The sequence below is a fragment of the Parus major genome, chromosome 20 (genome assembly GCF_001522545.3).
Source record: "Parus major isolate Abel chromosome 20, Parus_major1.1, whole genome shotgun sequence".
Classification (NCBI taxonomy): Eukaryota; Metazoa; Chordata; class Aves; order Passeriformes; family Paridae; genus Parus; species Parus major.
The window spans coordinates 5,299,580-5,321,715 of record NC_031788.1 but is presented as its reverse complement, the minus strand read 5'-3'; the positions used below and the strand labels follow the sequence as shown (position 1 = coordinate 5,321,715).

The window sequence follows — 22,136 nt, the reverse complement described above, 5'->3', positions numbered from 1 at the left end:
GAGTGGGGTTGTGAGGTAAAAGGAAAATAGAATAATCTCTATTTTTGAGCCTTTGCAGTGGATTTGATTTTGAAATGTTCAGTCCCTCGGTGGATCTCACACAGGGGTATAGTAAGATGGCTTAGTCTGTATGTTGAATTTGCTGTTTGAGGAAGATACTCTCCATTCTGGAACTTGTTTGCAGGTTTTGAGCTGCTCAGTCAAGCCTTGGGAAGCCGTAAGGACGGCAGTGGGATGGGAATGATGGCTGTGGTTCTGGCAGACAGTGCAAATAACTGAGACATAAGGACCTCAGTGTATCTTGGCTGTTGGATGCTGGGATTTTAATATCTGAAAGAAGTTAGGGGGAAAAAACATGCCTTGGTTGTCCTTGTTGCTGTTCCAGTTTCAGTGATAAGCAGCTGAGCTGTTCGCATGTTCTGCTTGGAGGAAACCCCAGTCCCTGCGCCCTCGCCCCAGCTCTCTCTGTTATTCTTCTTGAAGCAGCAATTCCAGGGAATTCAAGGAGGAGCTGCCAGGGTAATCATAGCTCATGGTGCCAAATTTGCAGGGGCTTTACTCCATATTTCAGAACAAGGTTTTGGGAGACTCAGATTTATCTCTGCCTCCAGCTTAAGTTTCTATTTAAGCCACCTTTAATTTCTAGAAGCGCGAAGCTGTTCTGACTGCTGTGATCGAGGTCACTCTTTAATTTAGGTACTCCAAGGAATGCAAAATCTTGTTTGTTGAAGTCTTTGGCATATGCTGAATCCCTAAAGGAGTGTGTGAAGGATATTAAATGTACCATGGCAAAATGGAGAGGAGCAGCACTGTTACAGGAGGAGGAATGGCAGATAAGCAGTGGGGCCAGGCTGTTATCACTCTCTTTGGGAGGTGCTGGGGTTGTGCAAGTCAATATAGGACATTTACACAAGTTGCTGGAATAAAAACCACTCCATCAGCACTCTAGTATTTGTTTCTTATTATATGTTAAATTTTTTCTGGCACAGCAAAGTTTGTCACCTGTTATGTCAAGGTCTCGGCATTCAATGCTGGGATCTTTCCAAGTGTGCTGAAACCTTATTGGTTAGGGGTAAGCCTTCCCTTCATTTTAAGGGAGGAAAAAAAGAAAAGCGAGTTAAAAAAGAAAAAGCTGTGGCATCTAGCAGGCATTTAAAGCATTTTTCTTGTTCTCTCAAGTCTTGTGATTTGCCAAACTTAGGCCTCCTGATTTCCTCCCCTCCCCTGCCCCCCCATCCCAGTTCTGGGCTTGCTTTGCTTTTCCTGTGAATTAAATTGGGAGAATAACATACAGCAAGTAATGTATAACAAATACCATAGAGCAGCCAGCACTGCAGGTCTGGGGAAAGCTTTCTCCAGGCCTGGCTCTGCAGCAGGCAGTGTCAAGACACCTGAGTGCTTAGTGAGGGAAAACCTTTGTGTCCTTCTATGCATGGCCAATTGTTTTGCCTTTTTTTGATTATTCTCTTTTCTTTTTAAATGCTGCTGAGTTTGGTCTGTGAAATTACAACCAGAGTGGAAACTTCTTGTCTGCAGGTTTTTGGGGAGCCCTTTCCTGAGTTGAAATGCATCTGTGCCAGTTGCTTGGTGAAATCTTACTGTGCCACTTATTTAATCCAAGAAACTCAGCAGCTGTGTGCAAAGGATCCAACTTGGGAAGCAGATCGGTGGGGCTCAGGCAGGGAAAGTTAGGGACCAGAGCTGGCTGAAGCACAGGGACATTTCATGGAATCACAGGATGATTTGGGTTGGAAGGGACCTTAAAGATCACCTAGTTCCAGCCCTCCTGCCATTGAGCATGAGACACTTGGGACATGGTGCTGGGAGAGGAGGACCTGTCACTGCTTGGGCAGGAGCAACAAACAAGTTTAAATTTTACTTTACTTGGGCAATCACAACCTAATTTTCCTGGTTTTCATCCTTGTTACATGCTCTGGCTCACCCTTTTCAAGGGTGACTCTTTGTTTTTCGATCTGCTGTTTTCTGCCCTGGTCTGAACTTAATCCCAGAAATCCACTTGGCTGGTTATCTCTTTAGACAGTAAGGTTTAGAAATTAGGAAATACATGGAGCTGGCTCTGTTGCTTCTCCAGTGGTGAGGGAGCAGGGATTGGATGGCAGTGGGGGGAAATGTAGGGGAGAAAAGAAGGCCACAGCTGCAAGCAGAGCTGCATGTTATATTTAGCTGCTGCTGTGGCAGTGGCAGTCAGGGTGCTGTGGTTGCTGCTCTAAATATGTTCTGGCCAGTTGAGGTTTCCAGCCCTGTAATGGAGCACAGGGAGCTGGGCAGCAGTGTCACTGGTTTCCAGCACACTGCAGCTGGGGGATTGCTTTCACTGGGTTGAGGCCTTGGTGATTAATTCAGCAAACTTGGTTAACTGATAAATAATGTCTTTACTTATTGAGAGGGGAAAAAAACCTCAAAGATGGGTGTTTAGGGTGCTTCAGTGGGGATGTGCTGTGGGAGCATGGCAGGGTGGGCACCTCAAACTGAGCAGTGTTTTATTTTTGCTTTTAGCCTTTGCTACCCAAGAGCTGCCTTCTCCTTCAGGGGTAATCTCCTTCAGCAGTAATTTTTGGTGTAATATTTTCTCTTCCAGCTCTGAATCCTGGTGCTGCTGGGGCAACTGCAGGCACTTTAAAGATGTGGGTGAGCACAGAGGAGGGGCAGGAGAACGACAGGCTCAGGACATGGTCCCTCATGCAGGTAGGACACTGCTGTCACCTCGGGCACTGTGTGTGATGTGGAGCTTTCTGTGCAGCCTGGACAGGGAAATGTGGTGTGTTCAGTGTATCTCACAGATCTCTGTGCAGCCTGGTGGCTGAAGGAAGTGATCCTGCAGTGACTGGCTCCATTGCCTAGAGAACAGGGGTTGCTCCATGGTCAGATCAAGCTTGGCTTATGCTTCCAGGTGTCCCTGAGAAGGGGGAAATTTTTATATTCCTTGCTTTTGGATATCACTCCTTGAACAAAACAGAGTTCAGATAGCCTGTGTGTTTGTACTTTTCTCCTGGCTGGCTCCTCTATCTGTGTGCTAGTCGCTGATTTACTTTATTTCCATGTAACTTAATAAATATCCATCTGTCCCATGGTGTGGATGAGGGGTCAGGAGAGCGATGCTTTTTCCTTTTGGCTTCTGTGGATGGAAGAAGTGTGCTTGGAAATAACACTCCAGTTTTCCATTGCACCCTTCCAGGCTTTTGAAGAAGAAATTGGGTCTCATAGCAGAGCCAAGCCATTTTATTTGTACAAAAAGTAAGCTCCATGGTTGAACATAAGTGAGTAGACTGGCAGGGAATTTGTTCACCCAATTCATGGCTGTGTGATAAATGAGTGTCCCTGTGGAAATGGGGATTTTTCAAACCCTAGGGTGGTTTCTACCCAGCTTGTGCCGCATCTGGAGACTGCTTGTTTCTAGACTTTATTAAATAATCAGTGTTGGGAGTACAGTGACTGGACTGATGCTGTTTGCTGCAGCTTTCCTGACACACTTCCAGTTCTGCAGCCTGTTAAACTGGTAGGAATAAACTAAGGCACCCTGCTGAAGCATGTGATGTGCTGGATCCACGTGCACCCTCAGTCCCCTGAGAGCTGTCCTCCTTGAAGTTCCCTCCATTAATTGCATCTAGGTGGGTCCTCAATTCCTTATGGCAGTAACTGTGCAAATGCAGTGAACATTGTGTGTCTCTACTTGTCTGCCTATTATAAACAGAAAAATTTGCAGGAGGTAGAGGGTGAAGCTTTTGTAGCTTTTCTTTGCGTTTGTTAACAGAGTCGGTCTCCTAGGAGGGAAAGCAGGGAGAAGGGCATTAAGTTTTATATCCCTTAGTACCTGCCACGGAAAAACAGCATAACAGATGTGGATGGTTTGTGTGGAAGGTGTCTGGGTAAATAAGAATAATTCCTTTGTGTTCCATCTGCAGAAAAAGACTTTGTTCATTACTGAAGGGCCAGCACCCAGAGATGGATTGTGGCCTTGTAGCAAAGTGTGCCATCCTCCCTGCAACCCCACGGTTCTGTGCCAGCCCACAAAGGCTTTTCAGTATCTTCTGAGGGAGCTTTAAGAACCAAACTGAGGATCTTTGCTGCAGAAGTTGGTCCCTTTCTCTTCTCTCCTCCTTGTCCCCCACCCTCCTGTGGTGTCCTCTCCCTCCCAATTAATTTGTTTTTAAAACGATTGTGCCATTGTGTGCATCAATAATGTGCATGGCCTGTCTTGTTTTTCTCTTGGCCTGGAAGTGCAAAGCAAATCTGTTTATGGTTTTGGTGAGCTAATTCTTCCCCACCCTAGATTTTTAAATAGACTCTTTCTTTACCAAGCTTGCAGAGCTCGCAGGATGTATTGAAGTAATGGGAAAAATATGCTGTGTGTTAACCTTCCTTTTTTGTAAAACTTTATTTACAAGACCCTATTCCTGGCAGTGCTGGGAAGTGAATATCTGGATGCTGGAGAAAGCCAAAGACTTTGAAATAGTAAAATGGGTGTTTAATGCATTTGGGGAGGAAATGTTTTGAGTTTTTCACATTCAGTGCTTGCATTATGAAGCAAAGTCTAGTGAGCTGTGCTCAGTTGTCCCTTTAATTATTCATCTGCTCCTGCAAATCCCAGTTTCTAGGCTTGGCTGTTCCCTGGGCTGTCTGTTACCTTCAAACAGGCTCCTCCAAGGCAGCTGCTGACCCAGACCCTGCAGCTGAAGGTAAGAGCAGCAAGGAATGCTCTTGGCCTGTAAATAGTGCCTTGGATTAAGGGCTTGCTATGTCACTGGTGTGTTGGAAATGTTATTTTTGCCTCTTGATTTCATCCTTCCTGCGAATCAATCTCAGACCTGTCTGTTTAGGTTAAGAGTCTTCTCTGCATCCTTGTGGGGGTTGCAGATCTCTGTGTGCAGCGTTTCCATGGGGTGTTTTGGCTGCTGGAGGCAGGGCTCAGCTCTGCCCTGGGAGCACTAGAGAAGCCCCAGGGACACCCCTGTCCATGATGCCTGGCTGCTGGCTTGCTTCCCAGCCCTTGTGCTGGCTGTCTTCTGTACCCTGCCCTGCCACAGCAGCTCCTCACCTCCAACCTGGCTCTGAGTTATTTCTAGTGAAAGCTCTGAGCTGCTTGTGTCTTTCTGGGGAGATGTAGGGCTTTGTGCAGCCTGGTGTACTGGATGGTCTCCCTGCCCATAGCAGCAGGGCTGGACTGGTGATCTTTAAGGTCCCTTCCAGTGCAAACCATTCTGTGATTCTATGGCCATTACATGTGCAAATGCACTTCTCCAGCCCCAGCTCTGTAGGGCTTGGCTGAGGCTTCTGGGTACTCCTGTAACATAAATAAGCAGGAGTAGGATTTCAAAGCAAGCAAATTTTTGACATAGTTGATGTCACGCCTCTTCAGCCCTGTGTTTAGGGCCCAAGGATCTGCAGGCCCACAGCTGCTAGTTTGGTCTTGTTGCTAATAACCCTCTGGAGGTGTTTCTGCTGAGCTGGTTCTTGCTGAGGGGTTCACCCTGATCTGACGGTGTTAGGGCAGACAGGACCTGTGGTAGGAAAAACAGGAGGTGCTTTCACAAAAGTGGGTGTCCTGCATGAAGCTGCAGCACTGGACGTGCTCCTCGCTGGGGTTTATGGTGTGGAGTGACAGCAAGGACTTGTGGTGAGTAGCCTAAAAGCAGAAAGGGCTGGGACAGGGTTATCCCACTCGTACAGCCCTTCCACCCAGAGCCTCTGCTCTGCCAGTGAAGAACAGAAGGGGAAAAGAGATTTCATTTCCTCACCCTGAGAGGTAAATGTTTCACAAGAGTTTCGTTCACCTGCAAGTCTGCAGCAGAGCTCAAAGCAAAAAATTCCCTACACAAAGGCTTTACAAAACAGGATTGTCCTTTGTCTATGTAATTTGGTAGCACATGGGGTTTCTTTCTGTAGCAGAGCCTTAGAAGAGGTGAAGCTCTCTTTTTTCCTATTCTCTCTTTCTGTTAAGCTGGCAGTGTTGGTGCTCCCTAGGAAGGTGATGGCTGGGGGCTGGCACTGACCAGTGCCCCTCAGTCCCTAGGCAGGGGCTGTAGCCCTGAGCATGAGCTGTGAAGCCTCTCTTACCTGCCCTTTTCCTATCTCCCCAATCAGTAATCATGTGGAACTGTAAAGATTCCCAACTTGAAGATCAGACAGAGTTTTCCAGATGCCCTTGCATCTTTTTCCCTCATTCTTCTCTTCCTACTCTTACTTCTTACTGACCTATTTGCTCAGGACATGTATACAATATCAGTGTGACAAATTAAATTGCTTGTACTTAGAAAGATGAGGCCACTGGATGCCTAAATGCTGCATAAACTTCTTGGCTAGCCCCACACTAACAGTTTTGACTCTTGCCCCTCATTATATTTTGTGAAAGGCAAATTCCGTCCTGCGTGTCCCCTTCCAGACCTATTGCCCAACACTTCCACTATTTGTCATCATCTGAAAAGGATCTGGGCACTGCAGATATCCACAGATGTGGTTCTGTCTGTTGTGTTATAAACCACATCTGTGTATCAGGAGGGTTTGGGTTTGCTGTTCCCCTTTGCAGGGCTTCTCCCGGTGCTGGGGTTTGGGATGTGCAGTGGTGCTGCAGTGGCTCTGCTGTTCCTCTGCTGAGGTGAGGAACACCTCCTCCTCTCCAGCAGCAGGAGACTCCCAGGAGCAGCCAGGTTGGAGGCCCCAGAGATGCTTTCAGCCAGCTCTGTCTGGCAGGGGTGCCCTGAGGCTGTGGAAGGCTCCAGTGGAGGCTGTGGCCAGTCTCTCTGAATGGACTGGGGTATGCTTGAACAGGTTTTCTTTATGAAGGGAAAGAACTGTGCCTGTGGTCTGTGGAAGTCTGGATAAAGTCCATTCTATTGTTTTGTACCAACACAAACTGGGGGCACATCAGGTTCAAGGAGAGGCCTGCTGCAAAGGGAGAGGGTTTGGGGTGTCTGGCTCAGAGCTAAGGCTGCAATATTCTGTGTTCTCAGAGGTATTTGTGAAAGAAGATGCAGATCCAAGGTGAAATGGTGAGTTCTTACCACCCTTCAAACTGTGGACTGCAGGCTACCCTTAAAACAAAGTGATTCACTGCAGAGGAAAAACAGCTTATTTCCCAGCTTGATCTGGAGCCTTATAATCACTTTGGTGGTTCAGCTCTGTGCAACACTGAGGAGCTGTCTGTTCCAGCACGCTGAGCATGCTGCAAATTTTATTTACAAAACAGCCCTTTAAGCATGTTGGGCTGTAAGGGAAACTTGTAATAATTCCCTCTGCCAGTATAATTCAGTGGCAGTGCAAAATAAGAGGGTGTCTGGCTAAAGGTGACCCATTAAATGGTGATTTCTGATAAATAACTAGACTGGGGACTCACAAGTCCTGAGTTTAATTACTGACTTTTCTATAAGCTTCCTGTGACCTTGGGCGAGTTATTTAGAATTGCTTTGTGCCTCATTTCCCTTTCTGTAACACACTGGTGACAGCATTTCCCTTCCAGCCAGGAGCTGTGTCAGTGGGAAGGTGTCCATACCCTTTTCCATAGCTGCTGTGTGAAGGACCTGGATGTGCAAGGAAGCATGACCATCTCACGGGCCTCTCTTCTGTTTTCCTGGGGAAAACACAACAGGATGATCCATTTAAAGGGTTTTACAGGTACCTAGAGAATGTGTTCCATGGGGTCCTGGGGCTCCTGGCATTACTGCACTGCAAAGTGGTTGCTCCTTGAGCTGTAAAGTCTTCCTTAGCACTGCTCTCAGCTCTTGAGCTTTAAATTGATGGCCAGTTTGGGCAGAGTAGGTTTCTGGTGCTCCTGTGCTGCCTTTCTGCTTTGAACCCAGGTGAATGTTAAGGAGAGGAGATGGCTTTGGGGACAGAGATGATGGCACATGGTCCTGCTCTGCATGGTGGTGTGTAGACAGACCTCAGGCAGATCCTGTCACCTCTCCCTGCTTCTTCCCTGTCTGCTCCTTCCCAGCACTGAACACTCCCTAAATGTCAGGAGAAACTTTCCAGCATCCCTGAAATGTGCAAAAACATCGTGGTTGGAATAGCAGACATCTGGGGGCAGCAGGAGGCTGGCTGGCTGCTGTGTGGTGCTGTGAAGGCTCCCTGCCATTCCCAAGGGATAAGCTATGGGAAGCCCTCCCACAACAGCTGTCCAGGGGGGAGCTGCCTCTGTTTCAGGTACAACAGAGCTGAGGAGTGATGCTGAGCCTCCTTTGTCCTGGGGGCATGCAGCTTCTCTTCCCTTTGCCATATCCAGGGGTGGATCTGGGAGAGCCACTGGCCTGAGACCCCCACCCTGTGGCAGTGAGTGAGCTCCAGCTGGTGTGGGATGCTGTGCTTGGATGGAAATGATCATCTTTGGGATGTGGCAGAAAATCAGGCCTTGTGGTGGTTGTGGGTGGGAAAATGCTCTTGGGGAGTATCTGACTATCCAGAAATGTTAAAAATACTGTTATCTCCCTCTGGTGACACAGCTGGTCCAGTGGCTTGTGCAGGCTGTTGAGAACCAGCAGTGTGAATTGTGGCCACTCTTCCATCCTTGGTGTGAGTATATTGTATGAAATTTCTATCACCTGTGCAAGAGGCATGGCCCAGCAGCTGGAAAAATCCATCCATTTTGGACAGAAGCTTTGATTTCATCTCCATCCTTCTCTTCCCAAGAGCCAAAACCCCAGCCTTCTTCTCCTTCAAGGTATTCTGATATACTGACAGTTCTGCTGGCTGGGATGCTGCAAGGCTGCACAGCAGCATGTGGCCTCCAGGGCACAGCAACAGGCTGGGGCTGCTTCTAGACCAGGGTTTGTAAATCTGGGGCTACAGGTAGGTCTGGCTGTAACTAGGAGTAAAAACATCTCGAACAGCACTCCTGACACTAGTGAAAGGGAAGAAATTGAATTCTCAATGCACAGGATGTGGTATCATTAAGCACTTCTGCTGTCTAACCCACTTGTTTTTCCCTTTTGTGGTTTGTATGATCTTCCTGCTGGGCCAAGAAACATTTAAGGCTGTGGATTTTCCCCCAACTTGTGAGACTTTCAGTTGGTTCAAGCCACTTTATGTGTGGGGGAGGGTGAGCTCCAGACTGGTATGTGTGGAAGATCACATGGATGTGTGACTTCTAAAAGTCTTCAGGGTTGTCTGTTGGAGGATCTTGGAGCTCTGAGGAGAGGCTTTGTACATGTGTCTTGGGAACTTCTAAAAGGCCATGGAAGTAACTACTGACCAAGGAAGGGAGGGATGTGGGGAAGATGCCAGGCATCAAGGAGGAGGCTGGCAGCAATTTTTTAATAGAGCTGAACCCTGGTGAATGGTTTCAGAGCACTGATGTACTCTGGGGGATGGCAAGTGGCTGTAACCTGAAGATGGCACAGACAGGGAGCTGCCATCCCATGGGACTTGCCCAAGATTGCAACTTGAGTCATTTAAACAGTGAGGGTGTCTCCTGCACTAGCAGCTTCTCAGCACTCACCAGCACTTGCAGGTGATGAGACTTGGGCCAGATTTGAGAAGGGTGGAGAGGATGAAGGGTATGGATAGGAGCAGCTGGCTGTGAATTTTGCATGTTGCTCTTACGGTTGCTGATTGCTTTTGATGTGAAAACAGACGGTCCAGAAGAACCCCAGACACAGTGGCAATGCAGCTCTCCAGTGCTTTGGACAGTGCTGCCAACCACTTTCCCAGCTATCCCTGGAATGTATGTGCAGTGTTACAGCAGTAATCCATGGCCAGCTCAGTGAAGGAGCCCTGCTGCTCGCTGCTGTCCCTTTGGGAAGCAGCTCAGTGTGACAGCTTGTGGAATTCATCACGAGGGTGCTGCTCTCTGGGGTTTCTCTGAGGAGCTGAGAAATTGGGTCTTTTGCAAAACATGTCTGCTCCTGAAGGATCAGGGATGAGTCCTGCAGAGTGTGAGCACTGTCCCCTGGCTGCCCTGACATGGGAGGCATCTATTCCCTTAATCCTCTGCTGGCAAGTGTTACGGGCTTGTGCACGGAGGGAGTTCCCTCTGTCCTGAGCCTTACCCAGTGTGACACGCTGTCATTTTGGTGCAGTATCATTAAAATGCTCCCAACTCTGTTCACTCCTAGCCCAAAGAAGAGGGCAGGTGCCTGGAGGACCATGTTCTCCTAAGCTGACTGTGATTTGGGCTGCTGGCCTAGAAATGAGATGCTCCATCATGGCATTACCAGTCAGTCATCCCCATTCCTGTGTCTGCATGCTGCCTGCTGACACAGCATGGATGTTTTCACCTTACTGTCCCCTTTGCTGACCCCTGCAGTTTACTTTATCCTGCTGTTTTCTTAGTGCTATGAAACAGAGTTAATGATGTTTCTGTGCCCTTTACCCTAATGAGGATAATGAATGTTTTAGACTGGTATAATGAGATCACCCTTCATTTTTTCTGAAAAGCCAGGAAGGATTCTTGATTTGTCTTGCTGAAGTTATGACATAGTCTGTGATGCCTTTGGTATAAACCAGAAATATTTCTCTTATTCATGGGACACTTTGCAATGAGAACATTTCCATGTTCATTTGAAGGACTGGGAAATTTTAAATTTGCAACAGATGGATTTTCTCCAAAGGCTTCAGGTTAAGTCACCTCTGAGGAAATGACAGTCTTCATTGGCAAACTGATTTTTTTTTATTTTTAATATTGTCTCTCATTTCATTTCCTCATTTCCATGAAGGATGTTGTTCCCCTTTGCTGCTTCTGCACCCCATCTAACCTAAGTTCATGCAATTGTTTGTGAAGGGTGGGATGGTTTCAGGAGGGCAAAATGCAGCAGTCAGCTCTTCTGTGAGCACTGTAATGATAGAAAACAGGCACAAATCCTTTTTGTTTTCTCTCATCACTCCCCTTTGTCACCTGTCTGCAGCTCTGATTTGGCAAATAGAGCAGCTATTAGTGAGCTCCCCACTGTGAACTGGGGTGGTGAGGTGGTAACAAAGTCTCTTTGCACACTTATGAACACACAAAATACTTAGAAAAGTATCTAATACAGCTATTGGAGATGTACTAGTAGGTTCACACCGGGCTGCATACACAGAAAGTGAGGATTTCCGTGGGCTGTCATTTCCAGGGGTGGATTTTTGAAGTCTGTGGCCAAAACCTGAGGATAGGTTTGCTATCGGTTGGTGGTAATTGGGCTGTACTTGTATAATGATAGTAATTTCCTTCTTCTTGTATCTTAAATTTGATTTATAAGACCATGCTGCAGTGGGACTTAAAGCTTTAAGTGTTTGTCTCTGTTGGCAGTTGGCAATGTATTAGCTGTGATTCTTTACAGAAATAAGTGTTCAGTGTTGGAGCTAAATTGAATAATATGGTGGTGTTTGTATCTTAATCTTCCAAATAGCTCTGTCAAGTTTGCTACATTGATGTCTGAAAGGATTAAAAATAATAAACTCCATTGTATAGAGCTTTGAATACAGAGTGGAAGCTTAGTAATTGCTGGCAATTCATGTACAGACTCACTAAAACATGGCAAGGAGGCAATTCTCCCAGCACGCCTGAATTTTTTAAAAGAATCTCCTTGTATCAAGGCCTTGTGCTCTGCAAGGTACAAAGTACATCAACATGAATTCAGGCTTGCAGGACTCAGTCCAAAACCCCAAACCCTTTAGTTGCACTGTCATATCGATTTAAAACACCTTTTGTGTTCTTCATCAGTCTGCTGGGAGCTGTTTGCAACCCCAGCTTTTGGGCAGGGTAGGTGGAGTGGGCTCATCTTGGTTTTCAGCAGAGAGCTCAAGTCCTGAGCCCCCATCCCAGTTCCCAACCTTTTGCTTTTCATTGGAAGTGGAAAAAAAAAACTAAATACATGGTGGTTTGTTTCTTTTTAATGAGGTTCTCAGGGAATCAAATGTCAAAGGGAAAGCTCTGAAATCAGGGATCTGGCTTTGCTGTTTTCTCTCAGAAGATGTCTGTAGTTCCCCTGCATCCTTGTGAATGAGTTTTTAAATAAGGATTTGCAAAGAGCAGCTGAGGAAAAGGCTGATTGAAAAAACAAACAACAACCAAAAAAACCTCAACCAACCAATTCCCACTCACCCCACCCCCCAAAAAAAATCCAATTAAAAAACAAAATAAAACAGGAGAGGGAAGGGAGGAGAATGTGATTTGTTTATCATGACTGAACTTGAAACTAATTTTAAATGTCTGTCTTCTGAGAGTAAGGAAATTCCTTTAGCTTCCAGCAGTAAATAACTGGGATGCTTTCAGCTCACAGCTGATCTAGAGGATGGTGAGTTTTCAACTGAAAAATAATTGACTCTCCAGTAAGGCAAATCTATTCCAAGTGTCACTAAACAGCTGGAGGAAGAGGAGAGTCCTGACTGGCACGGTTCATATCACAAATAACCCTTGAACTTTGTTCTGTGTCTCTGAGTTCTGTCCAGACTGTCTTGACAAATGGTTTTGAACAAATACAGTTTCTAACCAGGGAGCAAATGACTGTGATCCAGATATCCAGATTTTGCCCAGAGATAAATCAAGTCTGAAATCCATTTTTCTCTTGCTATTAATCCTAAAAGACATGGTGAGTGTTTCAGAGAAAGGGAGAAGGTTGTTGCATGGGAACTCTTGGGGGTCAGTGAATGAGGGTGTGGTGCTAGGGACGGTGTTGTTCTCCATGCCAAGCTCTTCTTGGCAATTGAGTGGTGTAGGGTTTAATGCTGGCTGTGGTGAGCAGGATTTGTGAAATGTAGCTTCTCCCCAGGTTCCTCTCAGCAAAGGGTTTGGCTGTCAGAGATAGTGAGCTCTCAATGGTCTGCCCTTCTCTATGCCAGCAGGGCCTGTCCTGTGCTGTCCAGTTGGGACTTCTGAAGTCTGTCACTTATGTAGGTGCTAAAAAGGAACTGAACTTATTTGGGAACTGGTGTTCCAGCTGAAGGAGCTGAGCACTTGCCAGTCTAACCATATGCTTCTGAAGTTCTTGTGGTTCAGTGCTTTAATCCAGGATATTGCCTATTTAAGGCAATGCAAGAAAACCCTGTGCCACTCTTGCAGAGTAGGTATGTGAACTTTAAGTACCAGGACCAAATGGTAGTTCTAGAATTAGATGGTGTCCCTAATTTCCCTCTTCAGTTTTAAGTGGATGCAGCATTCTTCACTTACAGCCTCAACTGTTGTGTTGCATTGTTGTATGGGGTTGAACATCTGCCCCTTCCAGCCACAAAAGTGGCTGTGTTCCAGTGGTGGGTGGTTTCTTTCTATTCAGGGATCCTCTGAGGCCTGGAAAAGCTTGAGTATTAGGCATGACATACTGTCAACCTCTGCAGATCCCCTTGGCTCCCTCCTCCCAACATCTGCAAGGCCGGAGTTGTCCATCTTGGCTTGTCCATGTACAGTGCACAGAGCAGAAAGACCCAATTCCTACCAGCTGCTGCTGCTGAGCAGGGGCTGAGGCCTCACCAGGAACCCACCCATCCCATGCAGAAAACATTTGTAGCAGAAGAGAGGGAACATCCACCACCAGCTCGCTCAGGAGAGCTGTGTTGCTGGACCACAATCCTGGGATCTTTCCCCGCTTGCAGCACCCTGGCTCGGGATGCTCATCCTCCATCCAGCAGCTCTGCTGTAGACATGCTGTCCTGTGGGGTGGCAGGGATGGAGCAGGCAGAGCAGCAGACCTGGCAGGAGCACCGTGCACCACATTCAAGGTTTGAATGCCAAAGCAGAGCTGTGGTGAGGAACAAGGTGCCTGTCTCACACAGGTCTCTCAGCCCAGGCGTTTTTTCCCCTGCAGCATTGTTTCCCTGATTGACTGGCGCTGGCTTGGCAAAAGCCTTTTGAATATTCATTTGGCTGACGGGAGATGAGAGTGCAGTAGCTCCTTGAAATCAGCTTGGGGAGGGGAAGCAAATAAGACTGCCTTTTTCTCACTCCTAGTGCTACTTGAACTCTCTCAAATGCATGCTTCACATGGATAAATGATTGTGGAGGCCTCAGCCTTCCTAACAAGCCTGCTGTTGTACAGCAAAAATTACAGTGCCTGAATACTTGTCATCCTCATTTAAAAGCCCATTCCTCATTAATATCACTTTATACATATAATTGCAGCTCAAAGTGCCATTCCTTTTCTCCCCACCCATTTCCTTGTCTGGCTGTGACATACAGGAACTACACCCAGTGCTTGACTCGCCTCTCCTGACCTTTTGTAACTTGGCTCCAAACTCCTTTTTTTGGGTCTTTTGCAAAACACTGTCAGAAGGGAAAAATCCTTTGTTAAAACACAGCCAACTCCTGCCTCAACGTGGAACAGTTTGTTCTGCTGAAAGAATGAGCCAGTTCAGTGAGCAGAAAAACATTGCCATAAACCAGCGGGCTCAATAAGCTGCAAAAGCCATCGGCTGCGCGCAAGGTTTGAAAGGACGACTCTGAGGCAGAATCCATGCGGATGGAAAAAAATAATCCACGATCCCAACCTGTCAAACCCCGTTTCTTTGCTTTCAGACAAAGTATTTTGCAGTTTTCTTTTTGGTTATAGCAACTGTAAGTGAAGGAATGGGAGATGAGGGCGAGCCAGGACGTAACGCAGCTCTCGAAGCTGCATATTGCAAAAGGGCACGGGGATGAAGTAATCCAAAAATGCTCAGCTGGGAAGGGGCTGCAGCACTTGTAGTCATCAGGCTGTGCTGCAGATGATCAGCTCCAGCGCCTCTGGTACTGTTTAGTAGCTTGGTTTAGTCCTTCCCACCCACATCTTGTTTTAAAGCTCTGGGCACTCTTTACTTCCCTGGAATTGCTGCGGGTCTGTCCCTTATGCGGCTGCTCGGTAACTGGTGATCAGCCTGGCTTCAGCAAGCGGTTCTCCATTCCACAGGGGACTTGGATGCTCGGTGAGAAACCTGTGTGACAGGCTTTTGGGTTTGTGTCTGCAGTGGGATCATTTTGGTGCTGGTATAAAAGCTGACACTGGTTTTCTTTTAACAGTAAATGTGCTGGCATTAGGGCTGTGGTTCCCAAATCTGGGGTGATGGCCCCTCGATTAAGGTCACCCCTATGGAGGTGATATGCAAGCCTGGCAGTGGGGTTGGGAGCAGGGGTACATCAGAAAGGTGGGATCCCCAGGATGATTCCTTGGGAAGGGGCAGGCTGTAGCAGCACTGAGAGCACAGTGGGGCTGTGGCTCTGTGGGTGCTCACAGCCTGTGGGCTCCTCACCAGCTCAGCGTTCCCTGCTGATTTAAAAGTCTCAAATATCCTTGTCAGAAATTTGACATGGACAAAGTTCTACCTCTGGTATTCATTGTTCTGAGCTCCCCAGTAGATTTTTGTCTTTGAGCCAGTTCAGCAATTTCAGATAATAAAAACACAAAGTGTATTTTAGGTGTAACCTATTCATCTTCACATACATTCTGAAGGGCTGCGTCTGCCAGAGCTGGGCTTGTCCTACAGAAATGGTGATGCTTGACAAGGAGCTCTGAGGGTGGGATCATGTGGCGTGTGGCACATCTGAAGGTGGTGTGGCAGGATATAACAGACGTGTGAGGGGCTGTTTGAGGTGCCTGTGTTTCAGATCAAATCACAAACAAAGCCCTGACAATGCAAGCAAAGACTAAACATCCTAGAGAAAGCATGAGGGGCTGAAATGGGAACTTCCAGTGTGTTTACAAGCATGGTCATACTGTCCTGTCCAGGCACAAACCAAGCTGCTGGCAGTCACCAGCTGAGTGTGAGGTGGTGGGACACCCAGATACTGATGAGCTGAGGGACTACTTGAAGCTCCATTAATGCTGTCTGGTGTCCTCTGCTGGTAGTGCTAACCTCAGAGCTGGCTCTGTCGAGATGTGCTTATCTGTCTGTTGGGCCTTTTGCTTTAGGGGAATGCTGAGAATGATTTGCAGCCTGGACAAAATGTGAGGATTGAAGCTATGGAGGTGGGTCCCTGGGATGCTGCAACTGTGAACCCTGCTAAGGTAGTGCAATGCGGAGCAAATCTGTAATGAAGCCTCTGTGCCAAAAGAGATTATTACTTTTTTGGAAGATGTTAATGGTATGATTACATAACATTTATTTTGTGCTCAATCAAATGGATGAGGGCAGAGGAAAAGGAGTGAATTAATGTTAGTGATGTTCAAACAGAAGCACGCAAAGCTCCGAGGGATGATCAGTGGTTTTGTTTTGATGTGTGTCGTGGTGGTTGTTTTTTATTCCTCACATTCTCCTGAAATATAGCACACAGGCTTGTCTCTAAGGGGGGCACATTGCCAATAGTCTAAAGGTTATATTATCCCAGTGACCTATTTTTATACTCTAATCGTGTTCTGTTTCAGCTGGCTCTTTCTAACCTTCCATCTTGCTCAGTTTTGTGCTTGTCTGGGGAAAAAAAATAAAAAATAAAAGGAAAGCAGAGATAATTGCCCTTAGTCCCCAAGTGCTGAGGCAGCCTCTGCCCAGATACCAACACACAGGAGAGGTGCTGCTGTTACAGCACAAGAGAAATCCAAACACACAGCTCAGAAATGGATGGCTACTTGAGACAGGGGGATGAGGAGCCCTGTGGGGCAGAGTGGAGGAGAGGGCTTCTCTTAAAGGCAGGTTTTTAATGGAGAAGTCCAGCAGTTCGGAGAAGGGTGAAATTTTAATGAATAGCTCTGTTTAACTGGTCTAAATGGAAAAGACGCTTTTCTGCTCTAGGCCTGCCAAGGAATGGAGAATGAATACGATTGTTCGGTCAACCGGCTCCCACTGCATTTAGACTGTACCCGCGGTTTCAAAGCCAGGCTTAAGCTACAAAGCACCCTGACCAGTTGGCATAAAGAGAAATTGTTCCTTAGTACAAACGTTGACTGTGATGCTGCTTGAAGCTCAAAACTGCTGAAGTTTGTGCGTGCGTTTGTACATTTGTGCAGCGTGAAATAATAAGATGTGAAGAGCTTTTCTTGCCAGCGTGGCCTCTCTGGGGCTGTGGTTATTGTATTGCTGGTGGCTCTGCTTGTTCGTGTTAGGATCACCTGAGGATTGAGTGCTTGCAGAGTTAGTGTAGTATCAGTCTGCTCTGGAGGGGAAAATCTCACTAACTGCTCATTGATGAGCTTGCAGTCCTGAATGGGGTTAAACCCCAAAAGAATTAAGTGTGTCACGACTTTGGTCTGGGTTATGAACCAGGCTTTGGGTGGCAGATGCTACTTCCAGGTGCAAGGGCATGGCATGGGGATGTGTGCCAGCAGCCAGGGTGATGCTCTGCTGCTGGCATTTTTAGGCTGCTGGAGATGTTCCCATCCTGTGACTTCCTCACAGCTGCAGCCTTTGCAGAGTTAGTCGGGGAGGATGCTGGACTCATGTAGCTGGGATGGGATGCACAACTGCAGAGTGGGAACAGAGGAGCTCAGCCCTTTCTCCTCCTTCAGAGCCATGCTGGTACAGCTGGCAGAGAGATCCCACCCACACCTTGGAAGTTCCTCTGGAGAGGTGATGTGTCCCTGCTGGCTGTGCCTGTCTGTATCAAATTACAGGGATATGACCTGGAGAGGTCTTTGCTGGGATGTCCCAGGGATGGATTAGCAGCAGCCCCCACTGGGCATGTTTCAGCCATAAATAATTCAAACTGGTGAAACTCCTACATGACCTCTCATGAATGGACTGCAACAGCAGCAGGAATGTTAATGCCCAGCCAAAGAGGAAGAATCCCAGGACTGGGATTCCCAGGCTGGCAACACGGTGGCCACGGGTCTTTACCCCAAATACATGGACCTGCTTATCCTCCCTTCCCCAGCACCACGGTAAATGCACCCAGTCCCAGGCTGCTGAGCTGGCTCCAAGGGCAAACTGGGTGCCTGTCATGCTGGGGGGATCTGCTGTCAAACACAGTGGGATGTTTGTGGGGGCTCAGCCCTCAGGTTTGGGTTGATGGTGCTGGCCACAGGGATCATTTATTTAATGGTCTGGTTAATTACAGTGTGACTGGGAAGTCATCTGGAACTCCCAAAGACAGCACTGCAGCTTCTGACCCTGGCTGGAGGTAGAGCCTGAAGGGGAGAGGCAAAAACTCAAAAACATCAACTTTTTTTCCTCCTTTGATTTCTTCTTCTCTTTCCCTTCGGATGATGCTATCAGCTGGGGCCTGTGGAGCTTCAACTTAACAACAAACCGCTTTTATTTAAAGTGCCAATATTGTGCTTGGCTCCATATGAGACAGAAACATTAACTTTGACCTGGGGAGCCTGTCTGCCTGCATAGCAGGCACTGAAAGTGTTGAGAAAACTGTTATTTTACTTCTATTTTGGTGCTGATTTTTCAAAATCTAATTTTTTATTAATTTAATTTTATTTTAACAGAGCATTCCCTCTTCAGCAGAGCCCAGAGAACATGCAGCCATCCTTTGTGTCCCCATGGAGTTTTGTCCCTGGTGTCAGTGTTGGCACCCAGGAGCTGGCAGGGCTGTGGGCAGGGGAGGGCAGCTGTCCCTGTGTTCCTGTGCCTGGGCAGTGGGGCTGGAGCTGCCGTGTCCTGGCTGGTGCTGCTGCCTGCTGGGTTTTCTGGTTGCTGTTTCTAGGCGAGGTTTGCAAAAGGTCACAAAAAATTAATCTTCTAACTGGGGACCTTGGCACTGCACGCAGTGAATGTTTTGTATTAACAACCCAACTCGTTAATTCAGTGAAACATTTAAAACCAAACCAGTTATATCCAGCCAAGCTGGAAAAAGCTGAAAGTTCATACTCAGCAGTGCAGATTTCGAAACCTCCCTTTGTTAATCGCTGCAGAAGTAAATTTTCTGCTATTGCAGAGCTCACTGTGACTGGTTGTGGGCATTGTTTCCCTCAGCAGAGGCAAAGCTGCTCTGCAGAGGGTTGGTTTTGTACCTGGAACTGCCACCTTTCCCTCCAGCCTTAGTTTCTGTGAGCATCACTGGGAAAAAAATTGTTTTACTCTGCTTTAAGTCAGTTTACCCTTAAATTTCCAGCAACAGGGATGGTTTAGGTGTACTGGACATTTGACCTGCTTACTCTGCTACCTCACAATGAAATTAACAGGTACAAATGAAATAGAAACCATTAATTTAAGTACAATAACTTTGTCTTCCTGGCTCCAGGTAGCTCTTCCATTTAGCTTTGTCTCTTTGTTCCAGGTAATCATAAAATAATACATAGGAAATAGAGTTCTTCACTCATGGCTGTACAGATGGGTGTGAGGCATCTGCAGTGGTGATATATACACTGAGATCAGTTGTAAGGGTCTTTTTCAATTTATTATTTTTGCTGCCATTAATTTACCCTATCCATTAGAACAGTCTCACTTTAATGAGGGAGACATCAGTGAATTATCCATTTTGTTATATATTAGTGGTGAATTAAAGTATTAAGTGCATTCCAGAAGGTGAGCAGTGAATAAAACATGCTCCCAACATGTGGTTATGCAACTGTTCCATGGAAATGAAATGGACAAACAGTACACTTGATTAATTTTTTTTTCCCCCCAGTAAATTGCCACTGTGATTCACTTCCAGCTAAAATTTGCAATCTGTGTTCTCAGGTGGCATTAATATTGGAGCCCCGCAGGAGAGCTGTGGTGGCTGGGGCTGCTTTGATTGCATTTTTAAGGAAAGTTGTTGGAGAGAGCACAGAGTTTGATGCAAATGTGCTGGTAAATGAAATGCAGAGCTTTTAGGTTCTCTGTAGGTGGGTCAGGCCATTCACATTTACCCAAAATAATAGCGATGGAGTGCTCGGGAGAGGCACTTTGTTAACGTGGCACAATGGGGGTCTTTGTGTGTCGCCGTTGCTTTGTATCAAATTTACTCTGTTGAGAGATAAAAATCGTCTTTTTGATATCTGGAGACTCCATAAACACTGGGTCAGATCTGTTAGGGACTGGAGCTGTCTCAGTAATGGACACTCTGGGGTTTGCTGGAAAGAAAAAAGCTCACAGAGGGCCCAGCAGCTTCTCCCTGTGTTAAAACTGCAAGATAAAATGAAAAAAAGTATTCCCTTTTAGCATTGCTTTCCTGACATGAAACTCCTCTCAGCCTTTAAAGCTGTATTTTGTAGCCTTCAGGCTGATCTTATGCTTTTTCCCTAATTGACTCCATTTGGAAAGGTCATCACAGCCTGCTAGACTGTGTAATGTTTAACTTAGCATCAAAAATGAGGATCTCGGGATTGGTGTCAAATGGATGCTGTTCCCCTCTGAATAGCACAGCCCATTCATAATCATCCAAATATTCCACTTGCTAATGTTAATGAGTAACTTTCTGGTCCTCTGCAGAGGGCAGGGCTAACCATGGGAAGGTGGGATGAGAGTGACATAAAGCAGGTATTGAGATGTGCAGTCCACACTGTCTAAATCCAGCTCACTTTCAAACCCGTTTTATTTACACTTCTTTTTTTAAAAAAGTTATAACTTCTAGCTCTTCATGATGCCTGAGCATAGCAAGCAGTCTTTTCTGATGCCAAGTTCAGTGATGACTAACACTATTTACAGGACTGTTTTGTAATCTCAGATCAGCCCACATTAACGGGAAGTTACGTTTTCCCGTCAGTCTTTCAAACGGTGCCCGAGAGTTGCTGAGGCCAGAGCCAGCCATCCAGGCTCTCCTGTTTGGAAAAAATGATGTCAGCTTTCAGAACAAGCTTTTTTTTTAAAAAAAAAAATCTAATAAAGTTAGGGAGGTCATTTGAAATTGAACTTCCTTCATTTGAATTTTTTTTCTTTTTTTTTTTTTGCATGAGGATCTTTCATTCCTCTGTTCTAAAAACTACCAAGAAAACTAAGCACAGGAGGTATTGCATAAGCACCACCAAACCATTTGCCTGATCTGCATTTCTCAGTGCATGAGATCAGCTCCAAATATCTGATCTGAGAAAGCTGCTGGTGCACAACTGCTGTAACTGATAGGAATTACCTCTGTGAGTCATCTCATAGGATGGTAAGTCTTTTTTTTTTTTTAAAGTTCAAGTTTTTATGAGTGTTTTTATAAAGCTCAGTTGCTGTTACTGTAAATCTCAGGAAAATCTGGCACAGAGTCTTTGTAATATGAATCAGTGCATCCATATGCTTCCAAGTGACCTTGCAGTCTGGAAAAATACCATTTTATCCCTCTGCTGAAGAGGGAAAAAAAAAAAAAGCAGAGTTGCTGTAGAAAAGGTTGACAGAGTGTCACCAGGCAAATGACTGCTGGTGCCAGCTACAGCAGCTTTACTGCCCTGGGGTCATGATCTCAGGCACAGAGCATTTGCTGTGCAAGTGGGAAAGCTCCATCAGGCCAGGAATAAGGTTGTGGCTAATGTCTCAGCCAGCCCTGGCCTTCCAGGGGCTGGAGCACTTCAAGCTCTGCTTTAGCTTCAGAGGAGGAAAAGAAAAAAATAAAGCAAAAAAGTCATTGTCGATAGCTTGGTTGGGTTTTGCTTATTTTTTTCGGTTTTGGTTTTAAATGTAACAAATCTCTGGCTAGAGCAATCCCAGCGAGATGGGCTCACACTGAGGAGAAATTACACTTTGTTAGGGAATACCCCAGTGCACTGGGTGGTGTGGCTGCCAAAAGCTGCCGAGTGGTGGGAGGGAAAGGCTGGGAGCCAGGAACATTGTGATGCTGCTCCTGAGCCTTGGGGCCCTTACCTTGTCTTGCGGCTCCAGACAAGGACTCACAGATGTTGTTGGAACAGTGATGAAGTGTCCACAGGATGGGAAGGGCATCTCCCAAATGCTTTGCAGGCTTGCTGAGCACAAAGGGCTAAAATACCTCAGCTTCCTCACCCCCTGCAGCAGCTCTGGGTGTCTGCAGAGACTCTTGGCACGGGCACAGTGCTCTGAGCTGGCGAGAAACTTCCCAATGGTATGGATGGAAAATGCTGATTTTGAAGAAATTGAAATAATCTGTGGGGAATATGTGGATTTTTCATGCTTTTTTTGTGATGGAAAGCAGGCAGCTTTCCCAGGTGAGCCTGCCTGGTGTCACCTCCTGCATGAGGCTGAGCTGGGACCTGGGCACACAGGGAGCCTAGGCACTGCTCTCCCTGCTGAAACACCAAGGATTGGTCTTGACAGGGCAGAATGAGGGGCAAATTCAGTGGTTTTCCTCTTTAAATGAGAATTTGATGTGGGCTGTAAAAGTGGCATGTTTGTGTGTTGGGTTTGAAACAGACAGTTCACAGGTCTAGGTGTGAAAATACAGTAAATCTAAGGTCAAGTTAGATTTTTTTTCAATGAAAAAAGAA

The 22,136-nt window shown here is 46.5% G+C and overlaps 1 protein-coding gene across 5 annotated transcripts in view; it reads left to right on the top strand.

The window, feature by feature from the left end:
* The window catches only part of ZHX3 (zinc fingers and homeoboxes 3), a 46,614-nt gene that overhangs the window by 14,619 nt on the left and 9,859 nt on the right, over nucleotides 1-22,136 (top strand). For 3 of the 5 annotated variants that reach the window (XM_019008695.1, XM_033519048.1, XM_033519049.1), the window contains exon 2: nucleotides 2,600-2,706. The gene's annotated coding sequence lies outside the window, so the exon portion shown is untranslated. Of the gene's footprint in view, nucleotides 1-2,599; nucleotides 2,707-14,714; nucleotides 14,821-20,651; nucleotides 20,849-22,136 lie in introns of those variants that run through there. The other 2 variants (XM_033519050.1, XM_033519051.1) reach the window with 2 other exon arrangements.